This window comes from Manihot esculenta, chromosome 7 (genome assembly GCF_001659605.2).
Source record: "Manihot esculenta cultivar AM560-2 chromosome 7, M.esculenta_v8, whole genome shotgun sequence".
NCBI classification, from domain to species: domain Eukaryota; kingdom Viridiplantae; phylum Streptophyta; class Magnoliopsida; order Malpighiales; family Euphorbiaceae; genus Manihot; species Manihot esculenta.
Genome location: NC_035167.2, coordinates 25,933,312 through 25,951,049, shown reverse-complemented (window position 1 = coordinate 25,951,049; position 17,738 = coordinate 25,933,312). Strand labels below are relative to the sequence as shown.

Here is a 17,738-nt window from a genome sequence, read left to right as displayed (position 1 = left end):
ATAAGCATCTCTCACTGTTCCCCTATAGGTCGTCACCCTGTTGCCCAAATGTGATTCATGGTACATACGAACATGATATAATATCTGAGCTTGTTCGAATGTACCCTGAAAACATAAGTTTTCTAGTTACGGCTTTAGGAAGATCATAGAGTATATATTCGAAGGCATCGCCGGAAGCTTGACTGAGTGTAGCAGATCTCAGTCTCTCATAATACTGGTACTTCACACCAAACGGGACGATAAATTGATCATTTTCGCCACTTCCATTTATATCAAAAGCAGACAACATGGACATCGGGGAAATTTCCTTTTCGAAGGAAGGCAGAGTCAAAGCAGACCCTCCAACAGCCCATAGCCTCTTTGGAGCTCGAACAACAACCAGAGGAGGAGGCCAGCCAGACGATCTGGGTAAAACAGTTTCAACGACCTGCCAAATGACTCCACCCATCGACCGCCCTGCCAGAAGGACCTCAGAAACAACATTCAGACTCCCTCGAGGTAATATCAGATTTTCAAGAGTTTTGGACTGATCCATCTTTATCTCAGGTACTGTAAAAAGTTCCAAACAGAGAAGTCAGGATAATGAAAGCAAGGTTAAAGCAAATCCCTGGGGCAGCAAAGCAATGAAGACTCCGGCTCACCTTAATCCGTTTGAAGAAAACTTCAAATACATCCTCTGCGGAAAAAACAGGAGAATCTCGCTAGAAGAAAAGACTCTTTTTCTCCGACAAAGGGCCTAGAAGTGAAGAAGAGTCAACACTGATATATACTTGAAATCTGAAGTCTTAGCGCAAAGTAACTCTAGATTCTAAGCCCACAATGTCAGGATCTTTAAAAGATATTCATGGAAAAGGAAAAAGAAGCACGTCCAGGCGAGGATGACAGGGAAAGTAAAGAAGAGCAGAATATCTGAAAGGTAAGGAAAGTCCAGAAAGGGAAAGAGGCAGATAGGATTCAAGAAATGCAGAATGACAAAAGGATGAAAGGGAGTTATAAAGGCACTTGTACGCGAACAGACGCGGTCATAATGGTTCTCGATATTCACCCCCTCGCAGTTAGAGCAATAACTGCCAAGAAGGTGAAGGGGCAATTGATGACCGCTGGATTTCCCTACCCCCACTCCTGGGCCTAGATTAAGGCCATGGCCCATGAAAGGAAGGCCCGCAGGCTCTCTCAAGTAAAACAGGCCCGGATCTTCAGACCCCTGAGGCCGGACTCCACCAGATTCTTCCTAATCGAGATCGGCCCGGCCCGTATAACCTCCCCACGGATTCTTTCTCCTCCTGGGTTCCGCGTCCAGCCCAGTTCTCGGCCCAGCCCAGGATCCAGAACGCGACTCGTCATACAGCCTGGCAGATCCGCTTGAGCGTACGCACGGGGAAGAATCAGAAGCCATTACGCATGGAGCAGGCGCCTGATATCCTCGTACGTCCATATCTGAATGGCAGAGACGCGTGGCCCTATCATAGGAGAGCCGTAGTACATCATCAGCAAGCAAACAGAAAACATAAAAGGGATACCCCTCGAGAAAAATAAAAAAAGCTTTATTCTTCTATACCAAAACCCTTCTAAAACCCTATTCTATTGGATCTCAGATCATCAACATGTATCTAAATCGATAGCGATACAGAGCGAGAAAATAAAAACCCGACATGGCATCGCCGGCGGCGAGGAGCGCTGCGGAGGAAAAGAAAAAGAAAAGGGGTGCCACACGAGGACATCCCAAAAGGTCACCCATCTTAGTACTGCTCTCGCCTAAGCACGTTTAACTTCGGAGTTCTGATGGGATCCGGTGCATTAGTGCTGGTATGATCGCACCCGTTGTGTCCCTCGCCATCAAATCCCACATACCTTTCCCACACCTCCGCGCGGCGCCCCTCCCCTCTCCATCCGGCGCGTGGGCCCCGCGTCCCGTACCGTGCCTTCCCCCTGCCCCCTCTTCGCCTCCCGTCCCGGTTCCTTCTCCCCTCCCCGCAGTACTCCGTCGCTGCGGGACTCCCTCCCCCGCCTGTCTTTTCGTCTCGTGGCTCTATCTTCTTGCTCGTTCCCCCGCTTTCGGCGATCTTCATTTTTCTTTTTTCATTCCCATTTAACTTTTCGACATGCACATGTATCTAAATCGATAGCGATACAGAGCGAGAAAATAAAAACCCAAAATGGCACCGCCGGCGGCGAAGATCGCTGCGGAGGAAAAGAAAAAGAAAAGGGGTGCAAAGAAAAAGAAAAGGGGTGCAACACGAGGACTTCCCAAGAGGTCACCCATCTTAGTACTGCTCTCGCCCAAGCACGTTTAACTTCGAAGTTCTGATGGGATCCGGTGCATTAGTGCTGGTATGATCGCACCCGTTGTGTCCCTCGCCATCAAATCCCACATACCTTTCCCCCACCTCCGCGCGGCGCCCCTCCCCTCTCCATCCGGCGCGTGGGCCCCGCGTCCCGTACCGTGCCTTCCCCCTGCCCCTCTTCGCCTCCCGTCCCGGTTCCTTCTCCCCTCCCCGCAGTGCTCCGTCGCTGCGGGACTCCCTCTCCCGCCTGTCTTTCCGTCTCGTGGCCCTATCTTCTTGCTCGTTCCCCCGCTTTCGGCGATCTTCATTTTTCTTTTTTCATTCCCATTTAACTTTTCGACATGCATATGTATCTAAATCGATAGCGATACAGAGCGAGAAAATAAAAATCCGAAATGGCACCGCCGGCGGTGAGGAGCGCTGCGGAGGAAAAGAAAAAGAAAAAGAGTGCAACACGAGAACTTCCCAAGAGGTCACCCATCTTAGTACTGCTCTCGCCCAAGCACGTTTAACTTCGGAGTTCTGATGGGATCCGGTGCAAAAGTGATGGTATGATCGCACCCGTTGTGTCCCTCGCCATCAAATCACACATACCTTTCCCCCACCTCCGCGCGGCGCCCCTCCCCTCTCCATCCAGCGCGTGGGCCCCGCGTCCCGTACCGTGCCTTCCCCCTGCCCCTCTTCGCCTCCCGTCCCGGTTCCTTCTCCCCTCCCCGCAGTGCTCCGTCGCTGCGGGACTCCCTCTCCCGCCTGTCTTTCCGTCTCGTGGCCCTATCTTCTTGCTCGTTCCCCCGCTTTCGGCGATCTTCATTTTTCTTTTTTCATTCCCATTTAACTTTTCGACATGCATATGTATCTAAATCGATAGCGATACAGAGCGAGAAAATAAAAATCCGAAATGGCACCGCCGGCGGTGAGGAGCGCTGCGGAGGAAAAGAAAAAGAAAAAGAGTGCAACACGAGAACTTCCCAAGAGGTCACCCATCTTAGTACTGCTCTCGCCCAAGCACGTTTAACTTCGGAGTTCTAATGGGATCCGGTGCATTAGTGCTGGTATGATCGCACCCACTGTGTCCCTCGCCATCAAATCACAGATACCTTTACCCCACCTCCGCGCGGCGCCCCTTCCCTCTCCATCCGGCGCGTGGGCCCCGCGTCCCGTACCGTGCCTTCCCCCTGCCCTCTCTTCGCCTCCCGTCCCGTTTCCTTCTCCCCTCCCCGCGCTGTCCGTCGTTGCGGGACTCCCTCCCCCGCTTGTCTTTCCGTCTCGTGGCCCTATCTTCTTGCTCGTTCCCCCGCTTTCGGCGATCTTGATTTTTCTTTTTTCATTCCCATTTAACTTTTCGACATGCACATGTATCTAAATCGATAGCGATACAGAGCGAGAAAATAAAAACCCAAAATGGCACCGCCGGCGGCGAGGAGCGCTGCGGAGGAAAAGAAAAAGAAAATTGGTGCAACACGAGGACTTCCCAAGAGGTCACCCATCTTAGTACTGCTCTCGCCCAAGCACGTTTAACTTCCGAGTTCTGATGGGATCCGATGCATTAGTGCTGGTATGATCGCACCCGTTGTGTCCCTCGCCATAAAATTACACATACGTTTCCCCCACCTCCGCGCGACGCCCCTCCCCTCTCCATCCGGCGCGTGGGCCCCGCGTCCCGTACCGTGCCTTCCCCCTGCCCCCTCTTCGCCTCCCGTCCCGGTTCCTTCTCCCCACCCCGCGCTGCTCCGTCGCTGCGGGACTCACTCCCCCGCCTGTCTTTCCGTCTCGTGGCCCTATCTTCTTGCTCGTTCCCCCGCTTTCGGCGATCTTCATTTTTCTTTTTTCATTCCCATTTAACTTTTCGACATGCACATGTATCTAAATCAATAGCGATACAGAGCGAGAAAATAAAAAGCCGAAATGGCACCGCCGGCGGCGAAAAGCGCTGCGGAGGAAAAGAAAAAGAAAAGGGGTGCAACACGAGGACTTCCCAAGAGGTCAACCATCTTAGTACTGCTCTCGCCCAAGCACGTTTAACTTCGGAGTTCTGATGGGATCCGGTGCATTAGTGCTGGTATGATGCACCCGTTGTGTCCCTCGCCATCAAATCACACATACCTTTCCCCCACCTCCGCGCAGCGCCCCTCCCCTCTCCATCCGGCGCGTGGGCCCCGCGTCCCGTACCGTGCCTTCCCCCTGCCCCCTCTTCGCCTCCCGTCCCGGTTCCTTCTCCCCTCCCCGCGCTGCTCCGTCGCTGCGGGACTCCCTCCCCCGCCTCTCTTTCCGTCTCGTGGCCCTATCTTCTTGCTCGTTCCCCCGCTTTCGGCGATCTTCATTTTTCTTTTTTCATTCCCATTTAACTTTTCGACATGCACATGTATCTAAATCGATAGCGATACAGAGCGAGAAAATAAAAACCCGAAATGGCACCGCAGGCGGCGAGGAGCGCTGCGGAGGAAAAGAAAAAGAAAAGGGGTGCAACACAAGGACTTCCCAAGAGGTCACCCATCTTAGTACTGCTCTCGCCCAAGCACGTTTAACTTCAGAGTTCTGATGGGATCCGGTGCATTAGTGCTGCTATGATCGCACCCGTTGTGTCCCTGGCCATCAAATCACACATACCTTTCCCCCACCTCCGCGCGGCGCCCCTTCTCTCTCCATCCGGCGCGTGGGCCCCGCGTCCCGTACCGTGCCTTCCCCCTGCCCTCTCTTCGCCTCCCGTCCCGGTTCCTTCTCCCCTCCCCGCGCTGTCCGTCGCTGCGGGACTCCCTCCCCCGCTTGTCTTTCCGTCTCGTGGCCCTATCTTCTTGCTCGTTCCCCCGCTTTCGGCGATCTTGATTTTTCTTTTTTCATTCCCATTTAACTTTTCGACATGCACATGTATCTAAATCGATAGCGATACAGAGCGAGAAAATAAAAACCCAAAATGGCACCGCCGGCGGCGAGGAGCGCTGCGGAGGAAAAGAAAAAGAAAAGGGGTGCAACACGAGGACTTCCCAAGAGGTCACCCATCTTAGTACTGCTCTCGCCCAAGCACGTTTAACTTCCGAGTTCTGATGGGATCCGATGCATTAGTGCTGGTATGATCGCACCCGTTGTGTCCCTCGCCATCAAATCACACATACCTTTCCCCCACCTCCGCGCGGCGCCCCTCCCCTCTCCATCCGGCGCGTGGGCCCCGCGTCCCGTACCGTGCCTTCCCCCTGCCCCCTCTTCGCCTCCCGTCCCGGTTCCTTCTCCCCTCCTCGCGCTGCTCCGTCGCTGCGGGACTCCCTCCCCCGCCTCTCTTCCGTCTCGTGGCCCTATCTTCTTGCTCGTTCCCCCGCTTTCGGCGATCTTCATTTTTCTTTTTTCATTCCCATTTAACTTTTCGACATGCACATGTATCTAAATCGATAGCGATACAGAGCGAGAAAATAAAAATCCGAAATGGCACCGCCGGCGGCGAGGAGCGCTGCGGAGGAAAAGAAAAAGAAAAGGGGTGCAACACGAGTACTTCCTAAGAGGTCACCCATCTTAGTACTGCTCTCGCCCAAGCACGTTTAACTTCGGAGTTCTGATGGGATCCGGTGCATTACTGCTGGTATGATCGCACCCGTTGTGTCCCTCGCCATCAAATCACACATACCTTTCCCCTACCTCCGCGCGGCGCCCCTCCCCTCTCCATCCGGCGCGTGGGCCCCGCGTCCCGTACCGTGCCTTCCCCCTGCCCCGTCATCGCCTCCCGTCCCGGTTCCTTCTCCCCTCCCCGCGCTGCTCCGTCGCTGCTGGACTCCCTCCCCCGCCTGTCTTTCCGTCTCGTGGCCCTATCTTCTTGCTCGTTCCCCCGCTTTGGCGATCTTCATTTTTCTTTTTTCATTCCCATTTGACTTTTCGACATGCACATGTATCTAAATCGATAGCGATACAGAGCTAGAAAATAAAAACCCGAAATGGCACCGCCGACGGTAAGGAGCGCTGAGGAGGATGCGGCGGAAAAGAAAAATAAAAGTGGTGCAACACGAGGATTTCCCAAGAGGTCACCCATCTTAGTACTGCTCTGGCCTAAGCACGTTTAACTTCGGAGTTCTGATGGGATCCGGTGCATTAGTGCTGGTATGATCGCACCCGTTGTGTCCCTCGCCATCAAATCACACATACCTTTCCCCCACCTCCACGCGGTGCCCCTCCCCTGTCCATCCGGCGCCTGGGCCCCGCGTCCCGTACCATGCCTTCCCCCTGCCCCCTCTTCGCCTCCCGTCCCGGTTCCTTCTCCCCTCCCCGCGCTGCTCCGTCGCTTCGGGACTCCCTCCCCCGCCTGTCTTTCCGTCTCGTGGCCCTATCTTCTTGCTCGTTCCCCCGCTTTCGGCGATCTTCATTTTTCTTTTTTCATTCCCATTTAACTTTTCGACATGCACATGTATCTAAATCGATAGCGATACAGAGCGAGAAAATAAAAACCCGAAATGGCACCGCCGGCAGCGAGGAGCGCTGCGGAGGAAAAGAAAAAGAAAAGGGGTGCAACACGAGGACTTCCCAAGAGGTCACCCATCTTAGTACTGCTCTCGCCCAAGCACGTTTAACTTCGGAGTTCTGATGGGATCCGGTGCATTACTGCTGGTATGATCGCACCCGTTGTGTCCCTCGCCATCAAATCACACATACCTTTCCCCCACCTCCGCGCGGCGCCCCTCCCCTCTCCATCCGGCGCGTGGGCCCCGCGTCCCGTACCGTGCCTTCCCCCTGCCCCCTCTTCGCCTCCCGTCCTGGTTCCTTCTCCCCTCCCCGCGCTGCTCCGTCGCTGCGGGACTCCCTCCCCCGCCTGTCTTTCCGTCTCGTGGCCCTATCTTCTTGCTCGTTCCCCCGCTTTCGGCGATCTTCATTTTTCTTTTTTCATTCCCATTTAACTTTTCGACATGCACATGTATCTAAATCGATAGCGATACAGAGCGAGAAAATAAAAACCCGAAATGGCACCGCCGGCGGCGAGGAGCGCTGCGGAGGAAAAGAAAGAGAAAAGGGGTGCAACACGAGGACTTCCCAAGAGGTCACCCATCTTAGTATTGCTGATACGGATCCAATAGGGCAAATTTCTAACAATGGTGTGGAGCAAACTTACGTCATTCAAATGGATCTAAAAGGAGTTCAAAATCATATTCATATGATCCATATATATTTGGGGCATGCTTCAACTCATATGGGACAGATTTGGTGCAACACTTGCAATCATAGGCTTAGGGAGCCTAATCAAACCTATTGGCTAAAACTACACAAAGGGAAGCCTAAAGTGAAGATCAAGTAAGACTTTTGTGAAGATTCAGCTTTGTTATGATGGGCTTGCTATATTTTTATTATTCAACACTTGTTTTAGTTTAGTTTTATTTGGGCTTGTATTCTGGCCATACTTTATCTTTTAAGTTTTAGAGTGTTGGGCCATGTTTTGGGCTTATGTTTTAATACTTATGTGTTATTTTAGTGTGTGATTGGGTTTGGGTCTTATGTGTTTAAGTCAAGTCCAAGAAGAGTGTCTTAGGGTTTTATTTGTTTTTCTCCTTACTATATAAGGATAGGAAGCAATTGTAAGAGGAAGCTTTTAATCAAACTTTTCAGAATTTCTTTCCTGCCTTTGGCGTGTATTGCATTGAGTGAGAGTGAGGATTTGCTTTCATCAATTGCACCAGGAATCTTGGCTAACTTATCAACTATTCGTTGTGGCGTTTGTCGGATTCTCATCTAAATCCTTCGATCATTGGTGTTTCAGCTTCTCTAAGTTTGGGGTGCCATAGGAGGTGGGTTTATCAGATCTTTGGATTCCGTATCTACTTGTGCGTGTGAGTTTGAGGCTTGTGCCATAGGGTTCCGCGTCAGTTGGTATCAGAGCCAAAGTGAGGTAAATTCTTATTTATCTTAGGATCTAGGGTTTTTGAGTTTTCATTTTCTTTCTTGTTGTTTTCGGTGAAAGCTTGTGTGTCCATGGCTGCACCTTCTTGATTATTAATCATAAAAAAAAAAAAACAAATTCGAAATCCAAAAAAAATAATAAAAAAATCGCCTTTGCCTTATTTACGTTGATCTGGCCGAAATTGTGATATGCTTCCTTTTTCATCTATATTGCCTTACCTATCTCAATTAATTGCAGTAATTTATGGGAATCAATTTGAATTTTGAATTTGGTCGAATCTAGATTAGGAGATAAAAGAAATTCTGCCTATTTCTTAAGGTGCACATTTAAGGCAACTGCATCTAAATTGATTTGGTGTCAAATCCATCTTTTAATGCCCATTTTCGTCCATGATGCTACTACACTGAGTGAGATATATTATTTTTTAGTCTATTTGTAATGTTTTGATACTTGCCTTTTTGGGTAGATTTAAATAGATCCGTATTTGATTTGCGTTGAAGCGAATTAAATTCAAACTTTTGTCCAGATTCGTTTTTATTTGAATTCAAAGTTTCTTTTTTGGTTTAAGCTTGCTTTTGCTTCCTTGACATTGCTGGAGTATTGTTTGATTGTTTCTATACTCTAGGTGATATTTTCAAGTCGCACACAACCTAGTTCGTGTGTTACTTTTCAAATTGTCAGTGTCTTCTTTCTAGTTTTTGCGCCCTTCCTTCTTTCTTTAGGTTTTCTTCTTTATTTCATTAAACGCACCTCGTGGTTAGTTGGTTGACCTTAGTTTCTGAAGTGCAATTGAAGAATCAGCAAAAGAATGGTAAGAGTGCAAACACTTGAGTACTTTCTTTTTTAACACAATATTTGCTAGTTCTTTTTGTTCTTTGTTGATTTATGGTAGGATGAGTAAAGACAAGAATGTGGTGGATAGTACTGATGGAAGTGAATCGAATATGGGTAACGATTATAAGCTCTTTAAGAAGTCAGTCAGTGGTGAGTTACAAAGGCTCAATAAGACTCTTGAGAGGTTAACTGAATCTATGGAGGGTTTGAATGTCTCACAAGCTTCCACTTCTACAAGAATACCTCAAAGAACTCTTAATTACAATAATGCCTGTGATGATTCGGATGTGTTGGTTAATAATGTGTTGCTTGCTGCACATTATGAGATGCTTGTTGCTAGGCGTGCTCTGAATATGCAGGTTAAGAAAGAAAGCCTAGAACAACGGGAAAACATATTTCACACTAGGTGTTTGGTTAATGGTAAAGTGTGTACTCTCATTATTGATGGAGGTAGTTGCACAAATGTGGTAAGTGTGTATATGGTGGAGAAATTGGGCTTGGCTTCTATTGAACACCCTAAGCCATACAGGTTGCAATGGTTGAATGATTGTGGTGAGGTTAGGGTTACACGCCAGGTGGTTATACCATTTTCTATGGTAGGTACAAGGATGAGATCTTGTGTGATGTGGTACCTATGCAGGCAAGCCATATGTTGTTGGGTAGGCCGTGGCAACATGATAGAAAGGTGCAACATGATGGGTTCAATAACAAGTACTCCTTCACTCATGAAGGACAGAAGCTTATACTCGCTCCTTTATCACCTCAAGAGGTATATGTTGATCAAATAAAGATGCTGGAGAGGGAGAGGGAGGCTTCGGCCTTGGCCACAAAGGGGAGTGAGAGCTTGAATTCTGCGGAAAAGATGAGAGAAAAGAGTGAGTTTGAGGGTAAAGAGGCTGGAAAAGAATCAAGACTAGTTCAAGGAGGGAAGGTGGAGAAAGAAAAGGAGAAAGAAGAGGCTAAAGTTCCAATCTCAACTTCCATAGAGATTGAAATTGAAGAGGAAGTTGTAATACATGAATCTTATATTGTTGTTGTTGAGAATTCCATCAATGAACTTATAGAAGAGGTTGTGAATGATGAGGGACATGGGAAGCACGTGATTGATGAGGTGGAGGAGGCGAATGATACTGTTTTGGAAGTTGTAGAGGAGAATGGGTCACATCCACTGGATCTTTCTGTGACTAATATTTTTATGCCTAGTTCATTTCTTCTTGATGTGCAGGTTGTTGATGAAAACATTCATGACAAAAGTTTTATCCTATTTCCACCTATTCAAAAGGAGGTCTTTGAAGATACATGGGTTCCTAAAGCTTCTCTTTTTGACATAAATATCAGCAAGATTCGAGGACGAATCTTTTCTAAAGAAGGAGAGAATGATACGGATCCAATAGGGCAAATTTCTAACAATGGTGTGGAGCAAACTTACGTCATTCAAATGGATCTAAAAGGAGTTCAAAATCATATTCATATGATCCATATATATTTGGGGCATGCTTCAACTCATATGGGACAGATTTGGTGCAACACTTGCAATCATAGGCTTAGGGAGCCTAATCAAACCTATCGGCTAAAACTACACAAAGGGAAGCCTAAAGTGAAGATCAAGTAAGACTTTTGTGAAGATTCAGCTTTGTTATGATGGGCTTGCTATATTTTTATTATTCAACACTTGTTTTAGTTTAGTTTTATTTGGGCTTGTATTCTGGCCATACTTTATCTTTTAAGTTTTAGAGTGTTGGGCCATGTTTTGGGCTTATGTTTTAATACTTATGTGTTATTTTAGTGTGTGATTGGGTTTGGGCCTTATGTGTTTAAGTCAAGTCCAAGAAGAGTGTCTTAGGGTTTTATTTGTTTTTCTCCTTACTATATAAGGATAGGAAACAATTGTAAGAGGCAGCTTTGAATCAAACTTTTCAGAATTTCTTTCATGCCTTTGGCGTGTATTGCTTTGAGTGAGAGTGAGGATTTGCTTTCATCAATTGCACCAGGAATCTTGGCTAACTTATCAACTATTCGTTGTGGCGTTTGTCGGATTCTCATCTAAATCCTTCGATCATTGGTGTTTCAGCTTCTCTAAGTTTGGGGTGCCATAGGAGGTGGGTTTATCAGATCTTTGGATTCCGTATCTACTTGTGCGTGTGAGTTTGAGGCTTGTGCCATAGGGTTCCGCGTCACCCTGGGTATGCCAAATCTGCAGATGATGTGCCCCCATACAAAATCTATCATTTGGCGAGCTGTAATTGTGGGAATTGCCTCCGCCTCCGGCAATTTTGAGAAATATTCCACAGCCACTACTACAAACTTTTTCTGCCCTATGGTTTTTGGAAAAGGTCCCAGGATGTCTATTCCCCATTGTGAGAATGGCCACGGGCTGGATATGCTAGATTGCGGAGTAGCAGGGACATTGATGGCGTTGGCAAACCTCTGACATACATCACATTTCCGGACGAACTCTTCTGTCTCTTTTTTAACAGTGGGCCAGTAGTATCCTTGCCTGAATATTTTATTGGCCAGTGTTCCTGCGCCTTCGTGAGTTCCACACAATCCCCTGTGTATTTCTTCCATCACTTTTATTGCCTCCTCCGGGCTCACACACCGGAGCCATGGGCTGGACTTCCCCCTTCTGTACAAGGTCCCTCTTACTGCTTGGTAATTAGCAGCACGAGCTGCTATCTTTCTTGCTTCATCCTTGTCTTCAGGGAGCTTTCCTTTTTCCAGATATTCCAGGTACGGGGTGATGTAAGCACGACCAACATACACCAAAAATGATGAGCTAGCATTGCCTCAAGGACCAATTACAAGGCTGAGATCCAAGAGGTTGAAGGAAGCAGTTCAAGGATTCATGAAGGAATATGTTGAAGCTTTGCAAGTTCATTTTGAAGTTGAAAAACAATCTGGTCATTCCAAGTCAATTAGGCCAAATGTGTCCTTATTGACAAATCAAATTTTGTATTTATAGTGGGTAATCATTTAGTAGTTGGTAGTTATTTGGTAGTGGGTAGTTATCTAGTAGTGGATAGTGGCATAGATCATGGGTCCATGCATAGTTGTGGGAAGTGGCAAAGATCATGGGTCCATGTATAGTAGTGGGAAGTGGCAAAGATCATGGGTCTTAATTTAGGCTATATAAAGCATCTCTTTTTCTATTGTAGACACAGATTATCAATTATTCAATACAATTGCTTTATGCGATTCTTCTTTGAGAGCTTAAGAGAGATCTTGGTTCTTGACATTGCATCACGAATAAGGTTTGATACTAACTTGTATGTTTCTTATTCTTGCTGCTCTTAAAATCAATCCATTATAAGTGTTCTTAATTGCATGTTAATTAAGGGTGCTTTAGATCGGGGAATTATTTTCTGAATTAAGTTCTTTTTACTAGGGTATGTGTCGTTTCAGTCTCTAATAGGCTGGGGTTCCGCATCAATTGGTATCAGAGCTAGGCTTAGTAATAATTTCTTAACTATCCTTTGCGTCTTTGCATTCAATTTTGTCCATTATTGGCTGAATATATCACTTTGGAAATCTGGTTTGGGATACCTATTAGAGCCGAATACATTGTTTGGTTGTTGTTCAAATCAAATTTTACCCTAAATTCTTGTTTAGGCTGAATTACTATCTTTAGTGATTTGGTTTATGCTTTCTGCCCTAATTCATATGCTGTTATTCTAATACTCTTAGAATAGTATTTCCAGTGTTTTACTTCTGTCCATATAAAAAAAAAATCAAAACAAGAAGAAAAAAAAAAGGAAAAAAAAAGAATTTCTGCCACTTTGGTTCATTTGTTCAAACTTCATTCTGATTGATATCTACTGATATAAATCATATTTCATATACCTTGAACATATTTCTGGACTTGGAATTCGAAATACATGTTTGGGGTAGGTTTAGGACAAATTTGGGTAGTATTTTCACAAAACAGTTGTACTTAATACTTGCTGTTTTAAGTGTCTATTTTGTTTGCTTGCTTTGAATTAATTTTGTTGAGTCAATATTAATATCAGTTAACCTAGGATTGCATGCTTAGGGAAAACTTCGTGTTAAGCACATCCGTCTTGTCAATTTTTGATTCTTAGTTTGTCAATTTGGTGTCTTTCTGTCTGTTGGTTCCTTACATTTAGTTTGACAAATTGCACATTGTTGAACATCTAATTACACTTAGTACACGAAATTTAACTTTTGTGTGCTAAATCAATCTATTTGTTCATTTTGGTCAGTTTGCATCTAGTGTTGTTTCCTATCTTTTCTTCTTAGGTCTTTCCTTGCTTTCCTTATTATTTGAATCATACAAGCTTGGCTTATTGAGTCTTTATTCTGAAGTGCACTTTTGAGATACCAAGTGAGTGCTTGAAAATTAAACACGTGAGTTAGGAGAATTGTGAATTTTTTTTCTATAATGTCTGGGCATAATACTGGTGATACTTCTGACCCTACATTTGATCTTAAAGATATATATAAAGCTTTCATGGATAGCTTTCAGAAGCTAAATTCGAGAATGGATAACCTTGAGGACAACCTTAGATCTTCAAAGGGCAAGTGCATTTAGAGGGATGATGATACACACGATCCATCCTATGAAGAGGAAAATGAGGCACAATCAGCCCCTGTCTGAGCCAGAAGGTTCAATGATCGTGTACCATATGTAGATAACAGTATGAACTCCATAAAGATGAAGATTCCAAGCTTCAATGGTAAGGCTGATGTTGATGCCTATTTAGAGTGGGAGCGTAAAGTGGAGATGGTTTTTAACTGTCAAAACTATTCCGATGATAAAAAGGTAAAACTTGCTGCCCTTGAGTTTTCAGATTATGCACTAATATAATGGGATGAGATTGTGAAATCTAGGAGAAGGAATGGAGAGTTACCCATTGCTAGTTGGGATGAGATGAAGCGAATAATGAGGATGAAATATGTGCCTACTTATTACCATAGAGATCTCCATCATCAGTTGCAAAGACTAATCCAAGGATCAAAATCTGTTGATGAGTATTATAAGGAGATGGAGTTGCTCCTGATCAAAACAAACATAGTGGAGGAGGAAGACTAGACTATGGCTCGTTTCTTTGGTGGTCTTAACAAGGAGATTGCTGATGTGGTTGATTTGCAACCATATGTTGATTTGGAAGACTTGGTGAACATTGCAATTAAGGTGGAAAGACAAAGAGGTCGAAATAGATGGGGGAGCAACAGGGCTGCTCAAAACTCCAACAGCAAATGGGGTTCCAAATGGAACACCAAGCCTGATCCTAAAAGGTTTGAAAAGTCTTCAACTCAAAAAGGCATGTTACCTTCCAAAGAAACATCCAACTCTCATGGTAAAAATGAATCAGCCCCTAAATCAAATAGAACTAGAGATATTCAGTGCTTTAAATGTAAAGGGCGTGGGCATTATGCCAATGAGTGTGCTAATAAACGTGCTATGATAGTGAGGGGAGATGAGATAGTCTCCGAAAGTGATTCTGATTCTGATGAAGTACCACCTTTAGAAGATTGTTCTGATGTAGAGATAGAAGAGTATCCTGTTCAAGGAGAGTCCTTAGTGATATTGTGTACTTTAATTGTTTCTATTAAAGAAGAGGGACTTGAACAGCGTGAAAACATCTTTCACACTCGTTGTTTGGTTGGTGGTAAAGTCTGTAGCATGATAATAGATTCAGGTAGTCAAGTTAATTGTGCTAGTACTATTTTAGTTGATAAATTAGGACTAGAAACTATTAAACACCCTAATCCTTACAGACTTCAGTGGTTGAATGATAGCGGCGAGGTAAAGGTAACCAAGCAATGTAAAGTGTCATTTTCTATTGGCAAATATGTAGATGAGGTTACTTGTGATATTGTACCCATGCAGGCTGGACATATTTTGTTAGGTAGACCATGGCAATTTGATAGGCGTGTCATTCATGATGGGTATAGTAATAGGTTTTCTTTTACGTTCCTCGGTGTAAAACATATACTTGTACCATTATCTCCTAAAGATGTATATGCAGATCAAGTGAAATTACAACAATCTGCTAAATTGGGTAAGCGAGGTGAGACAAGTAAAAAGAATGAGGGAAAAGAGGCCAGCAGTAAAATGAAAGTTTCGAATGGCCCAAAGGAGAGTGACTGCACGGGAAAGGATAAAAATGAGAGATGTGCAGGAGAGAAAACGTTAGTGAGTGTGGAGGTAAAAGGAGAGCTGAGTGAGAAGAGTGAAGAATTCAGCAAGTCTTCCTTTTATTGTAAAGAGAGAGAGCTGAAGAAAGCATACTTAGGGAAGAGAGCTTTGATTATATTGCGTTTTAGTTCCAATTTTATGATTGAGACTAACCCTACTGTTGAATTGCCTAGTTCTTTTTCTAAGTTATTGCAGGAGTTTGCGGATGTATTTCCTGAGGAGGTGCCATCTGGGTTGCCACCCATTAGGGGAATAGAACATCAAATCGATTTTGTTCCTGGAGCTCAGATTCCAAACCGTCCAGCTTACCGTAGCAATCCTGAGGAGACGAAGGAATTGCAAAAGCAAGTTGATGAGTTGCTAGCTAAGGGACATATCAGGGAGAGCCTTAGTCCATGCGCAGTACCTGTTTTGTTGGTTCCAAAGAAAGATGGAACAATGCGCATGTGTGTTGATTGTCGTGCGATCAACAAAATCACTGTAAAGTATCGCCATCCTATTCCTAGATTAGATGATATGCTTGAAGAATTATGTGGTGCTATTTTCTTTACAAAAATTGATTTGAAAAGCAGTTATCATCAAATTAGGATGAAGTTAGGTGATGAGTGGAAAACTGCCTTTAAGACAAAATATGGTTTATATGAATGGTTAGTCATGCCTTTTGGCTTAACTAATGCACCTAGCACATTTATGAGATTGATGAACCATATTTTGCGTGATTACCTAGGTAAGTTTGTGGTTGTGTATTTTGATGATATATTGATTTATAGCCGAAACATGGATGACCACATTAGGCATGTTGAACTTATTTTACAGAAGTTGCGTGAACATGAACTGTATGCTAATCTTAAGAAATGCACATTTTGTACTGATAGTGTCATATTCCTAGGATTTGTTATTAGTTCATGTGGAGTTGAGGTAGATACTGAAAATGTTAAGGCTATCCAAGAATGGCCTACACCTAAGAATGCTAATGAGGTGAGATCCTTTCATGGATTAGCAAGTTTCTATAGGAGGTTTGTTAGAGATTTCAGCACTATTGCTGCACCTCTAAATGAGATTATTAAAAAGGCTGTTGGGTTTAAGTGGGGTAAAGAACAGGAACTTGCATTTAACACATTGAAAGAAAAACTTACTACCGCTCCTGTTTTAAGGTTACCTGATTTTTCTAAAACCTTTGAAATTGAATGTGATGCTTCTGGGATTGGTATTGGTGCTGTTCTTATGCAGGAAGGCCGACCCATAGCATATTTTAGTGAGAAGTTAGGTGGCGCACAATTGAACTATTCCACCTATGACAAAGAGTTCTATGCACTGATTAGGGCTCTTGAAGTTTGGGAACACTACTTGCTGCCTAATGAGTTTGTGATTCATACCGACCATCAGTCTCTCAAACACTTGAAGGGACAAGGGAAGTTGAACAAGCGGCATGGTAAGTGGGTTGAATATCTCGAAATCTTTCCTTATGTGATTAAATACAAGCAAGGTAAAGAGAATGTGATTGCTGATGCATTATCTAGACGTTATGCATTGACTTCCATGCTTAGTTCTAAGTTGTTAGGATTTGAGCATTTGAAAGATATGTATGAGAATGATACTGATTTTTCTGATGTATTTAAGGCATGTGAACATGGGGCATTTAAAAAGTTTTATTTGCATGATGGGTTTCTTTTTAGGGGGAAACAAATATGCATACCTAATTGTTCAGTGCGTGAGTTGCTTGTTAGAGAATCACATTCAGGAGGATTAATGGGACATTTTGGTGTGCAAAAGACTTTAGACATGTTGAATGAACACTTTTATTGGCCTAACATGCGAAAATATGTAGAGAAAATTTGTGCTCAATGCTTTGCATGTAAACAGGCTAAATCTAAGTCCTTGCCACATGGGTTGTATACTCCTTTGCCTGTACCTACTGAACCTTGGACTGATATATCTATGGATTTTGTGATAGGTTTACCTAGGACAAAAAGAGGTAGAGATTCAGTGTTTGTTGTTGTAGATCGCTTTAGCAAGATGGCACATTTTATTCCATGTCATAAAACTGATGATGCAACGAACATAGCTGATTTGTTTTTCAGGGAAGTAGTCCGTTTGCATGGTATACCTAGGACTATTGTTTCTGATAGAGATTCTAAGTTCCTTAGTCATTTCTGGCGTGTTTTGTGGGGGAAATTGGGTACTAAACTTTTATTTTCTACTACTTGTCATCCACAAACAGATGGCCAAACTGAAGTTGTTAATAGGACTTTAGGAACTATGCTTCGTGCTATTGTGGGTAGGAACTTGAAAACTTGGGAAGAATGTTTGCCATATGTTGAATTTGCTTATAATCGAGCAGTCCATTCTTCTACTGGTTATTCACCTTTTGAGGTTGTGTATGGTTTTAATCCATTAACTGTACTAGATTTAATGCCTTTACCTTTGAACGAGTTGTCTAATTTAGATGGAAAAGCGAAGGCTGAAATGGTTAAATCAATACACGTGAAAGCGCGTGAGCATATTGAGAAGCGTAACAGCATATATGAGAAACAGGCCAATAAGGGTCGCAAGAAAGTTGTATTCAAACCAGGTGATTGGGTTTGGATCCATA

General features: G+C 44.5%; 11 non-coding genes across 11 annotated transcripts; all 11 read right to left on the bottom strand.

Annotated features, from left to right (window-relative positions):
- Nucleotides 1–1,701: 1,701 nt before the first annotated feature.
- On the bottom strand, nt 1,702–1,820 carry LOC122724244. Its single transcript, XR_006351512.1, has one exon. It is a non-coding gene; the product is annotated as a 5S ribosomal RNA (ribosomal RNA).
- A 406-nt stretch (nt 1,821–2,226) lies between these two features.
- Nucleotides 2,227–2,345, bottom strand: LOC122724200. The gene has a single exon (XR_006351469.1). It is a non-coding gene; the product is annotated as a 5S ribosomal RNA (ribosomal RNA).
- Nucleotides 2,346–2,729: 384 nt separating this feature from the next.
- LOC122724213 lies at nt 2,730–2,848 on the bottom strand. Its single transcript, XR_006351482.1, has one exon. It is a non-coding gene; the product is annotated as a 5S ribosomal RNA (ribosomal RNA).
- A 384-nt stretch (nt 2,849–3,232) lies between these two features.
- On the bottom strand, nt 3,233–3,351 carry LOC122724198. Its single transcript, XR_006351467.1, has one exon. It is a non-coding gene; the product is annotated as a 5S ribosomal RNA (ribosomal RNA).
- A 384-nt stretch (nt 3,352–3,735) lies between these two features.
- On the bottom strand, nt 3,736–3,854 carry LOC122724240. Its single transcript, XR_006351508.1, has one exon. It is a non-coding gene; the product is annotated as a 5S ribosomal RNA (ribosomal RNA).
- A 385-nt stretch (nt 3,855–4,239) lies between these two features.
- Nucleotides 4,240–4,357, bottom strand: LOC122724233. The gene has a single exon (XR_006351502.1). It is a non-coding gene; the product is annotated as a 5S ribosomal RNA (ribosomal RNA).
- A 385-nt stretch (nt 4,358–4,742) lies between these two features.
- On the bottom strand, nt 4,743–4,861 carry LOC122724223. The gene has a single exon (XR_006351492.1). It is a non-coding gene; the product is annotated as a 5S ribosomal RNA (ribosomal RNA).
- Nucleotides 4,862–5,245: 384 nt separating this feature from the next.
- On the bottom strand, nt 5,246–5,364 carry LOC122724221. The gene has a single exon (XR_006351490.1). It is a non-coding gene; the product is annotated as a 5S ribosomal RNA (ribosomal RNA).
- A 384-nt stretch (nt 5,365–5,748) lies between these two features.
- On the bottom strand, nt 5,749–5,867 carry LOC122724215. Its single transcript, XR_006351484.1, has one exon. It is a non-coding gene; the product is annotated as a 5S ribosomal RNA (ribosomal RNA).
- Nucleotides 5,868–6,260: 393 nt separating this feature from the next.
- Nucleotides 6,261–6,379, bottom strand: LOC122724241. The gene has a single exon (XR_006351509.1). It is a non-coding gene; the product is annotated as a 5S ribosomal RNA (ribosomal RNA).
- Nucleotides 6,380–6,764: 385 nt separating this feature from the next.
- Nucleotides 6,765–6,883, bottom strand: LOC122724205. The gene has a single exon (XR_006351474.1). It is a non-coding gene; the product is annotated as a 5S ribosomal RNA (ribosomal RNA).
- Nucleotides 6,884–17,738: the final 10,855 nt, after the last annotated feature.